Below are 12,749 nucleotides of genomic sequence, written 5' to 3'. Positions count from 1 at the left end.
CCGAACCATCAATGTTACATGCGGGTCGACACAAACAAACCAAAAACCAAAGACTTTCTGTTCATCTTTTTCGATTTAGAGACCCGTCAAGATGAAAATTTAACGGAAGAATCTAGAGTTCATAAAGTTAACCTTTGTGTTTCTCAACAATTTTGTTGGAAATGCATTGGTGGGGAAAATTGCCAAAATTGTACCTCCCGCACTCGAGTCTTCAGACAAGACCCTGTAGTAAGATTCATGGATTACGTAATGGAGGAGAGAAAAAAATTCAAAAACGTATGTGTAATGGCTCATAACGGTCAGGGTTTTGATTTTCAATTTCTGTTAAAGTACGTACTGGAACAGACAAAATTCACTCCAGAGCTAATTATGCGTGGCACCAAAGTAATTCTCATGGAATTGGACAACGTCAGATTTATCGATTCGCTAAATTATTTCCCCATGGCCCTCTCTGCACTACCCAAAGCCTTTGATCTACCCCCAGAGAAGAAGAAGGGTTACTTCCCTCATCTTTTCAACACTTTGGCAAACCAAAACTATGTAGGCCCCATCCCACCCAAGGAATACTACTGCCCTGAATCCATGTTTGAGAAGTCTTACAAAGATTTTGAAAATTGGCACAACGACCAACTTAACCAAAATGTAGTTTTTGACTTTCAAAAAGAGTTGGTCGAGTACTGTATCTCCGATGTGGAAATACTGGCGCAAGCGTGTATTAAGTTTAGAAACATGTTTCTCGAAGAGTGTAAAGTAGACCCGTTCATGGAGGCCGTCACTATTGCCAGCGCCTGTAATCTGGTTTTTAGACGGAATTTCTTAAAACCCAATACTATTGGCCTGGTTCCTAAAAACGGATACCGTATGGTTGATAACCAATCGCCTATTGCTTTACAATGGCTTACTTGGGAGGAAGACCAGCGCGGCGTCCGAATCCAACACGCAGGACGGGAAAAAGAAGTAAAAATTGCCGGTATGAAAGTAGACGGTTTTGACGGTGAACGTGTTTATGAGTTTCAAGGATGTTATTTCCACGGGTGCCCTAAATGTTACAAGTATGAGAGGGAAGCACCCTTGCCCGATGACCCCTCAGCCTCCCTGCATCTGAGGTACGAAAGGACCAAAGCTAAAATAGATAAACTCCAAAAGTCCGGATACGAAGTTATCGAAATGTGGGAGTGCGAATTCAGAAAGTTAAAGAAAGAACAAAAATTGGATTATCTAAATTCTCTCCCCATTCTAAACACACTCCCACTCAATCCCAGAGATGCCTTCTTCGGGGGCAGAACAGGCAATGCTAAAACCTTCCACAAGTGCGAGAGCGGAGAGTCTATTCAGTATGTGGACGTATGTTCTCTCTATCCTTTTGTTAATAAGTTCAAATCTTATCCAAAATCACATCCTAAAATCTATGTGGGTGACAGAGAATGTAGGGAGCGAGGCATGCAGGCCGAAGGTCTGCTAAAATGTAAGGCTCTGCCTCCGCTAAAGTTGTACCACCCGGTTCTCCCTACACGCATGAACGATAAATTAATGTTTGTGTTATGTAGGACATGTGGGGAGAACATGTACTCGGGTGACTGCGCCCACACCACGGAAGAGAGAGCATTGACGGGGACATGGACGATGCAGGAAATTAGAAAATCTGTAGAAAAAGGCTATACCATTTTAGAAATGTACGAATTATGGGAGTACGAGGTGGTCACTTACGAAGACGGAGGTCTGTTCACAGACTTTGTAAATAAATTTTTAAAAATCAAGCAGGAGGCATCGGGCTACCCCTCCTGGTGTCTCACTGATCAGGACAAAGAAACGTACATTAAAAAATATTTTGAACATGAAGGTATCAGACTTGACCAAACAAAAATTGAAAAAAACGGGGGTCTTCGCTCTCTCGCGAAATTAATGTTAAATTCGTTTTGGGGAAAATTTGGACAGAGGGAGAACCAAACTAAAACCTCAATCGTAAGAACGCCTGACGCCTTTTTCAAATTACTGACAAGCCCCGGGACACAAGTAAATACGGTTCAAGAAATTAACGAAGAGGTTCTCCTTGTAAATTGGGAAAACATAGAGGAAGTTGGCGAATCCCTCAGAACCGTCAATGTCGTCTTAGCCGCGTTCACCACTGCACACGCTAGACTTAAATTATACGAGCACTTGGATCAGCTAGAAAATCAAGTTCTGTATTATGACACAGATAGTGTACTGTACATACATAAAAACGGCATGTATAAAGTTCCTACCGGTGACTACCTCGGGGAGATGACCGATGAGTTGGTCGACTACGGACCCGGTTCATACATTGTAGAATTCGTTTCTGGTGGTCCTAAAACCTATGCCTACTTAGTGTGGTCCACAAATAAAAATTCGTTAGTTGAAGTTTGTAAAATTAAAGGTCTCACTCTAAATTTAAAAACTAGTAAACGTCTAAATTTTGAAAAATTAAAAGAAATGGTTCTCAGTGAGACAAACAATTGCCTAGAAATAACAGAAAACCGTATTAGACGGACAAAAGACAAAAACATAGTTACCGTAGAAGAGACTAAACTATTTAAAATTACCGGTCCTAAGCGTAAGCGGGAAGGAGAGTATGAGACACTACCGTATGGCTATAGTAAAGTTTCTAAATATTAGTATATTATAGTATACTTACAGTAGGTGTAAATACAGCCTCCTTCACTCTTCTAAACACAGACACCACAAACAATAACCTTCGTAGGTCAATGCTTTTCCCCCTCATCCTCTTTAACTTCTCCCGCGATTGCTCGAGTAGATGCTGCTTCTCCTCCATCACTGACCGAGACTGAACGCTCTCCTCGCAACCGTGTACCCCCACTACCACACAGCGTCCAAGACTAAAATCACTTTCCTGTCGCTGTGCTTGCTACCGGCCCTCGCAGACCCAAAAGCCTGAGTGTGTGTGTGTATGGGCTCTGAGGTCCCGGACAGAGTGGTTGCGATCCTTCAGGTGGCCTAAACTCCATAATTCCTTGGGATCATGTATGAATGTGTGTGGCAACGAGGCGGGCTAAACCCCATAGATGTACTCTTGCCGTGAATGTGCCGAGAGGTTCGTGGCCTTGGGGTTTGAATGTGATCCTTCAGGTGGACTAAACCCCATAATTCCTTGGGATCGAGTGTGAATGTGTGGGAGATAGCGATGGACCGGTTCAGCCATGGCAAATTACAAATGTATATAGTGTTGATATTACTGTAAAATTGTAAATATTGCTGTAATCACCTATATTTGTGCAAAGTGTGAGGTCTCAGTGGGGGAGTCGGTGGTGGTGGGAGAGTAACCGTGGAGGCAGTGGTGGTGGTGGGAGAGCACTTCATTCTCAATCATGGCGTGGAACCCAAAGAGCCTCTATGATCTTTGTCTGCGGCAAATTGCCCAACACCGTATTGACTTCTTACGATATAACCAGATCCCCGAATCCATCCGTCGGGAAATTAAATCTAAACATCTTGAAAACTGCTTTGAAATGGTAGCCAGATACAAAGAAGTTTACGCCGGAGGCAGACTACGCAGACTTTGTCATACGTGTGCTCGAGACCGTTCAGCTGTTTGGGAAGAAGTGTCGACAACGCATTACTTCACGAAAGATACATTTTACACAATGCGTAGTTTATGGGAGTGCGCATCGTGTAACAGGCAACTCTTTAAGTATACGACCGGGCGTTGCATTTGCGATTATTCCATTGTCTAAGCAACAAGGGATGGGACAGTATTTGATCACCGGGCGACAACCAGTTACTTCTGGACTGGCCCTAAAAATCAAATACTGTTTAACCTGGGCATCGAGCATGCGAGTGTTCGATGTGGGTGTTCCAAACCACACCACTTAGACGGCTATAAATACCGGTATACAGATTTCTTTCTTCATTTACAAAATGGACGCTATAGCGAAAGAACTGCACAAACCGGCTAGGAAAAACTATCCCAGACGCAGGGTTACGCTGAAGGGACTCAATGATCTATACCAGGCTGACCTAGTAGAGATGATCCCGTATTCAAGGGTGAACAAAGGTTACAAGTATATATTGACAATGATAAACTGCTTTAGTAAACTTGCGTTTGCCATTCCTTTAAAAAACAAGACCGGTGCAGAAGTCGCGCATGCACTAGAACCTATACTGTCTAAACACAAGATGAAAAACCTTCAGACTGATCAGGGTAAGGAGTGGTACAACACTCACGTCAAAAAGCTAATGGACAAATATAAAATAAACCTTTACTCGACCTACTCACATCTGAAAAGCTCTATTGTAGAGCGTCTAAACAGAACATTAAAAGAGAAAATGTATAGAAAATTCACGACACGTGGAAGTTACGAATGGTTCAGTATTCTATCTGATATAGTCAAGGAGTACAATAATAATGTCCACAGAACAATCGGTATGAAACCAAAAGACGTTAAACAGAAACACGTAAAACAAATCCTTGTCCGTTTAAACAAAACCACAAAAAGAAAACAAAAAATTAAAATCACTAAATTCAAGCTAAACGATAAGGTAAGGATTAGCAAATACAAAGGAGTTTTTAAAAAAGGTTATCTGCCTAACTGGACAAATGAAGTATTTACAGTATATGCAATAAAACCTACAAAACCCGTAACGTACATTCTACAAGACTCTAAAGGTGAAGTATTGAAAGGTGGGTTTTATGAACAAGAACTCCTCAGGTCCAAAACTGGTAATGTATATCTAGTTGAGAAAGTGTTGAGGCGGAAAGGAGACAAAGTACTTGTTAGATGGCAAGGGTTCGATAAAAACAGTGACACATGGGTGAGCAAGCATGACATCACCACACACTGAGTGTGACTGCAACTGCAGTCGTGGGACCGGATGCAGCTGCACCAGCCGCTGCGTGGGAGCGGATGCAGCTGTGCGCTCCAACGTCCAGGAGGGCTACCAGTTCAGCTCTGTTACTTTATATACTATGTCATAATAATGTGCAACTTAGTTTATCTTCGACAATGAGACTGATTAGTCAATCTGTGAAATTACCAGTGAGAAACTTTGACGAGTTTGTAGGTGGTGGTATGAATCGTACAAATAAAAACGGTCCTCTGCTACCTGACACGATTCGCGGATTAATTGTTGGACCGTCCAATTGCGGTAAAACGAACGTACTGTTTAACCTATTGGTAGATCCTAACGGTTTGAGATTTGAAAATGTTTACGTGTTTTCAAAATCACTCTACCAACCAAAGTACCAGCTACTATCCAAGATTATGCCGAAAGAGATCGGATACCACGCGTATGATGACAATGCATCTGTCATACACCCGAGTGAGGCTAAACAGAATTCAGTAATGATATTCGACGACATAGCCTGTGAAAAACATAACAATATACGAAACTACTTCACCATGGGTAGACACAAGAATATTGACACATTCTACCTAGGTCAGACCTACAGCCATATACCCAAACAGCTCGTTAGAGACAATGCCAACTTTATCGTACTATTCAAACAAGACGAAACAAACCTTCACCATGCATACAGTGACCACGTCAATACCGATATAGACTTTGAAAAGTTTAAACAAATGTGTGCTCTGGCGTGGAAAGACAGACACGGCTTCCTGGTCATATGCAAGGACTGTGACATTGATAAAGGCAGGTATCGTATCGGAATCGATAGTTTCATTCAAGATCTATGATGGTAAGGATATACCACTACAATGACCTCAGAGGTTTCTCAATCCAGAGATCCAACAAAGTCCATTCAAACCTGTGCACCTGGTACTATGCCGATAAGAAAAAGTTTTGCGGTAATTACTGTAGCAGACGCGGACCACATGGTTTTCTCTTCAATAGGAGGTGCTGGAGACATAAGCGTGTAGGGATGTACAGTGCTAGTCTACCACCCGTAATCTTGTTAATGATTTCAGCAAGCGAACGGTTCTACAATCGCGATATATGGATAGAGTTTGTGAAAAGAAGTCAAAACAAAGGGGTACCGCTCGAACTCGTGGTGTACCACGAGGACATGCTAAATAGTACGGTAAGAAATCCACAGAACATGTTATCCAGATTCAGACCGTTTCCCGATCAATTCGGTCAAATCGTACCGTTGAGAAACGCTCATGGTAGTGTAAACTTTGCGCAGACCTGTATAAGGATGCTCCAGTACGGGTGTAACATACCGCATGCAGCTCGCTGTATTCTCATTACAGAGAGAACAATACCAATCAGGAACCCCGTCAAGGTCTACAATCGTGCTCTAGCTTCAAAGTGCTACATTGACATTAGCTACAACGTAGGTTACGGCCCCGTCCCAGACGGTTTACCGCGAGGTCAAAGGAAGAAAGATTTTGCTGGTGTAAACAATCTTTGTCAAAGTCTGTTTACGACAGAATTTCTCAAATTGGCTTTACCGACCGTACCAATGTACTGCGATAAGTTCGGAATAACACTGCGTGACGGGACTTACTCAATTACAAATACCAAACAGTTTGAGGCTTGGAGGAGTTTTACAGGAGCTAATCCAAGTGAATTCTGGTTACTCAACTCTTACATGATTCACATACACAGTAGGGTGAACAGACCTATAGAGCATCTGAAACAATATATGGAAAAGCACGTGGAGAGTGACAAGTATACTGTAGCTGAGATACCCCAGTGGAGAGACGGGTGGAAAAGGACCTTTGTGTTCAGGGACCCTGATAGACCTGTACAGATACCGAGAACAGTTTACCTAAGAGGGCTAGGTACCGTGGTGTCACTAAAGCAGGTCGTACGCTTTCTAAGAAAGCATAAAAAACGAGCCCTCTTCTTTAGACAGGTTGAACTGCCATAAAGTAGTTAGTATTAAAGTACTAAAACCGAGTCACATTGTCAGTTTAAACAATGGCTTCAAAGGAGAAGGACCTTACTCTCAGTATAACTCGTTTGAGGAAAGCTATAAAGCAAAAGTATAAACAGTTCAGAGAAGGAACTCTGGCCACAGACGTATTTCTAGAAAAACAGTACAAACCTATCCTGTCAGAGTTACGAAAAACAACAGGATCTGTAAAAACTGAACCGAAAACCGAACCAAAGCAAGAAGAAGAGGAGGAAAATGAAGATGAGGCAGCCGTACAGTTCACTCCGGACGTTATGTCAACCCCCAAAACACCTGCGTTCCTGCAGGACGATGATGTGCTTGAAGCAGGACCGTCGTCACCAGACGTCAGTGATATACTCAGCACGAAAGAAGGACAACTCTCAGCATCTGCATGGATACAGAACACGTTCTCCCATCCACTAACCATAAAGTACATGACAAGTATGATGAAGGATATGTCAGGTAAACATAGTAAGATCGACCACACGTACGGACCACGCTACGACAACAATACGCTAATGGTAGGAGATAAGAAGTTATCATTTGGAGATGACGGTAGCATACTCGTAGGTGAACGGTCCTACAGACCTACACAGGGACTTTATGAATTGCTTTTTAATCGTCTGCCTGATGACAAACGTTACAACGTAAACGATATGAGAGCTTACAAGGATATATTGACACTGTCGTCTGCTCACAAGAGAAGTTACAATTATAAAAATCACGTGAACCGTAACGCTTCAACGAAATACAAAGTCATTATTTCTCAACTCTTCCCAAAGACCGGTAGCGGGTATAAGGATGTAGGAGCACCAGACCCTATCTACTATGATGACCCAAACGAACTGTGTGACAGACTCAGACTCCTCGTGTCCTCAGCAGAGACCGGTAACACGGGACATAGGAACGAAATAATAAACATTATCGAAGAACTCAAAGAATCAAAGACTATATCAGGTGATGGTAACGCGAGATTCAGATCATTGATGAGATGACCGTCAATAAGTTTGGTCAGAGGCCACAATCTCTGAAGAAGCAAGACATTCAGAGAGTTACGAATACTGTAAACAAAAAGCTAAAGAAAGATGTAAGAAGACTGTACTCTCAAATTGCAATCCTTCAGAATCAAGCGCTTATTCAGCAGAATCAAATAAACAGCTTACAAAATACAAATGAAGAAGTTATAAGACGTCTAGCAGTTCAACTATTTCACTGGATCAATAAGATACACACTACCGTACCTCCAGCTCGCTTCCACGGCGTCTTAGATGTTGATGAAAACACATATATTGACTGGGATAAGATATTTATAAAGAGCAATGTACAGGAGGAGTCTTCATCACTTGCACAATGAGTGTTGACAAGTTTGGTCATACGGTCCGTGAAGGAAGTAAGAGAGGTCCGCCTGGACAAGGATTCAGTCTCACAGTCGACGGCAACTACGATATCAAGGGCAAGCGGTTATGTAACGTGGCCGACGCCCAGCACAGTCTAGACGCTATAAACCTGCAGACCTTGAAAAATAATGTGGATAGCGCAGTCCTCAAGACTGTGTCTGACGTTTCGCTTGTATCCAAGAAAAATGTGATGGACGCTAAAGGTAACAGAATTAGCAACATAGGTGATGCTCTACTCTGGACCGATGCTCTGACTCTTCGTCGTCTTGCTAGGGAGGTACCCTATAAGGACACGAACAGCAAATATTACAGGTTTGACAACTACAGGTTGCGCATGATAGGTGATCCCGCGGAGGATACAGATGCAGTGACGCTAAAATATCTTAAAACGAACACTCTAAAAAGAAGTAGTGATGGTAAAGTCTGGGAATGTGATAACAAAAGACTCGGACAGATGGCTGATCCTCTTCTCGCTGGCGACGGTGTAAACCTACAGACTTTGAACAGGAAACTGAATGAAAAAACGCTGGCGATAGACAAGGACACGATCGACGCTAAAAAGAGGAGACTAGTGAATGTAGCCGATGGTCAAGGACCAAACGATGCCGTTACACTCTCTCAGTGTCAAAATCTATTGCCTGCTACTAAAAGTATTGCGGACGGAACAGTTATCTTTAATAATTACAGAGTTTCTAATGTTGCCGAACCTAAAGAAGGTACCGACGCTTGCACTGTAAATTATGTGAAGGAAAGAACACCGGATACGGATAAGGATAAATGGTTATTTGGACGTAAACGATTAAGTCAAGTAGCTTCTCCGCTGTATGACGGAGATGCTGTTAATAGAGGATACCTTAAAGTGAACACTCCGATACTCGACGGTGACACGTGGAATTGTAGGAATAAAAGATTGAAACTTGTGGGCGACCCTGTCGACATGAGTGACGCTGTGTCTGTTAATTATCTGGTGAGAGTGGTGAGCGAAGTCTTTTACGGTATGTACAAACTACTGGCTCCGACGCTAGACGCTATACACCTAACCGATAAAGACGAGTGGATTAGGTTCAACATTGTCGACCCATACTTTAAAGACCCAGTGAGCAGGGTGAGATCGAAACCGTGATGGTTTTATTTATATGTGAGCAGCTGACATTTTTACCGCCAGTTTACTTTGGAACCTGGCGAGATGAGGTTCTTGGTATTTATTCTATGTGTAGCTCCTCTGATAGCTGCTAATAAAACTTTGTTGTACTTGGAGAGATACGGCTATCTCGATACTAATACCTCAGAGCTATCCACAGACATTACACAGGCGGTCATTAGGTTTCAGGAGACGTTCGGCTTGAATGTGACCGGATATGTAAATGAGGAGACGACTAACTTAATGAACCAGCCCAGATGCGGCAATTCGGACGAATTAATAGCGTCTTTCACTGCAAACCCAAACTACGGATGGCGGAAAAACGATATTACCTGGTTTATGTACGGTAGTAATTATCAGTATGACCAACTATGTCGGGATGCGTTCGCCCTATTCTCAAGACATTCCAACCTGACCTTCCGGCGGGACCCTATAAACCCCACAATCATTTTAAGTATCGCTCCCAGGAAACATCTTTTGTATTATCTACGGAAAAATTGCAGTAGAGTGTTTGATGGTAGGGGTGGTTTAGTGGGTCACGCCTTTCTCCCTATATTGGGGATGAACCAGACAGATGTTCATATGGACGGTGACGAAGATTGGGATTATACAATGGATCTACCTGCACCTGGAAAAGTTTCATTCTTTTTGGTTCTATTACACGAAATTGGACACGCTCTAGGCTTGCAACATTCATCACTTTCGTCGTCTATAATGTATCCTTTTTATTTTGTACCACATGGTATTTCAAATCTTTACCAATATGATTTAGACAGAGATGATCAATTGGCAGTACAGTATATTTACGGACCACCTGTTCCTCCATACACGTCCACCACTACTACTACAACATCTACAACAACCTCGAGCACGACTACCACTACTACCAGTACCACCACACCCACGTCAACCTCTACGTCCCCTACAATACCTACAGAGTTGGACATTTGTACATTGAGACATAGAATCAATACATTTTTTATTGTAAAAAATAGATTGTACGCATTTTACGGCAAGTATGTATGGGCTCTGAGTCTGAATCACGCGCTTAGAACACGTGAGGAGTTTACCAATCCTCTAATAATCACCGATTGGTTGCCGTTTTTACCGTCAGACTTTACAAACATTTCGGCTGTGTACCAAAGACCGAACGGAGAGGTGGCTTTGATTGTGGACAAGACATTGTACATTATTGAGTATCCGTCACTCGTACTTTTAAGACAGAAAAGAATTGATACAATCTTACACTCCAGAATAAATAAAGTGAACGCAGCGTTGAACGGTAATACAGGTAGGACCTTTATTTTTACCGATGACAAATTTGTTGTAGAACTTAACGAATGCACTCTCAGAGGCACTATGTTGGGTATGACCAGTAGCGTGTTGCCAGGAGTCCCTGATGGAATTAGAGGAGGTTTCAGATATATAAATGGCCGTCTGTACTTTATAACAGACAGTCACGTTCTGGAGTACGACGAGTTTACAGGAGTGGTTACAAGATCCGAGGCGGATATCTTTGACGTACTGCAGATCACATGTGTTAGGGAGACCCTGCTCAGGCAACTCTATAACGTATTACGGTATATAAGGGAATAAAATGGGAAAGCACAAAGTAAAGCGAAACAGATTGAAACGAACCGTCAAGCGAGGAAGAGGTCTGGTTTCGAGCGCTTTGCAAAACGCCGGATCGGTCGCTGGAAATCTTTTGAACCGTGCAATTGACGCTCTACCTGTCGAACTCCATTTACCTGGTGGGTACCGATACTGTGGTCCAGGTACGAAATTAGGGGTGAGATTGGCAAGGGGTGATAAGGGTATAAATCCCTTGGACGAATATTGTAAAATTCACGATATAGCGTACTCAAAATACAGGGATTCCGAACACCGAAGAGAAGCCGACAAAGAATTGGCCAAAAGAGCCTGGGAAAGAGTCAAATCGGCAGACGCAAGTATTGGGGAAAGAGCCGCAGCCTTAGCTGTAACAGGAGCCATGAAGACCAAAACAGCCCTCGGTGGAGGGAAGAGGCGGAAGAGCAAGCGAGGGAAGCCCAAACGTAAAGGTCAGGGTATGTACCTCAAGCCGTATCCAAAGAGAGGCGGTGGGGTAAGAAAGAAGAGGAGGTGTTGCAATAAAAAAAAACGTCGATACCAATAAAGCCGTTATCAAATTACGAGCTAGTACACTACGCGAAACTACTTAATATTCCGAATTTCCGTGGAGTCTATATGAGAGACGCTCTACCCAAACGCCCGCGATCGTATGAATCGGCCATAATTAATCTGGATAACTCGACCGGTGAAGGTACACATTGGGTGTGTTACAGGAAGATAGGTGACAGGGTATACTACTTTGACAGTTTTGGTAACTTAAGACCACCAATAGAGCTTATATCATACCTAGGACCAGACGTTAACGTACGGTATAATTACGAGAGAAGACAGAGTGAGGGCTCAGTAGTCTGCGGACACTTGTGTTTAAAGTTTCTCAGCAGTAATGTTTTCACTTAGCGGTCCTGCTCCACAGGTATCATGCGAGGTATTTCCTCCAATGGACGTGAGCGATGGTGATTACGAAATTGGTCTAGTTGACCTCTCCACATACTATACGATTCCAAATATTGAAACGGGAATAAACGATATGTTTTATTACGGTGACAATAAACAAATCAAGATAGCAGAGGGGTCGTACGAAATTGAAAATATCGAAGAATACATCAAATCCCATTTAGGCGCGGATGTGACATTTAGTCTGAAAGGAAACAATAATACGCTAAAATCCGAAATCACTTGTAATAAAATCATACACTTTGACAGAGAACAGACAATCGCTCCCCTACTAGGGTTCAGTAAAAAACCACTTGAGCCAGGCAGGGTACACACATCCGATGTCCCCATAAACATAATGAATGTAAATACTATACGCGTTGAATGCAATATCGCACGAGGATCCTTTCAAAACGGTGTAGAGGGACACGTGCTGCATGAGTTCTATCCTGAAGTGGCCCCAGGCTATAAAATAGTTGAGAAACCCGCCAATGTAATCTATTTACCGGTGAACGTTCGTAGAGTGAACAACATTTCCGTAACACTCAAGGACCAGGACGGCAGATTGATTAATTTCCGTAACGAGATAGTCTCACTACGCTTGCATATAAGAAAACAATAATGGGTCTAGTATTTAGAGAGTTGCCGAGCCACACACTGGTCAGTAATCACCGAAAGGTGGCAGCGTTAACATCAAAGAACATAAAGTTTCTAAAGTCTCTAGGCTTTAAGTATGGCGCTTCTATCGATAGAGTCCGGAGCAATGTACGATGAAGTCGTAACGGGGTGGGAATTTCATACCCATAAACCGTACGCCTCGTCTACGTTTAAG

This window comes from Homalodisca vitripennis, unplaced genomic scaffold (genome assembly GCF_021130785.1).
Source record: "Homalodisca vitripennis isolate AUS2020 unplaced genomic scaffold, UT_GWSS_2.1 ScUCBcl_3942;HRSCAF=9781, whole genome shotgun sequence".
Lineage (NCBI taxonomy): Eukaryota > Metazoa > Arthropoda > Insecta > Hemiptera > Cicadellidae > Homalodisca > Homalodisca vitripennis.
This window is presented reverse-complemented; position numbering follows the sequence as displayed.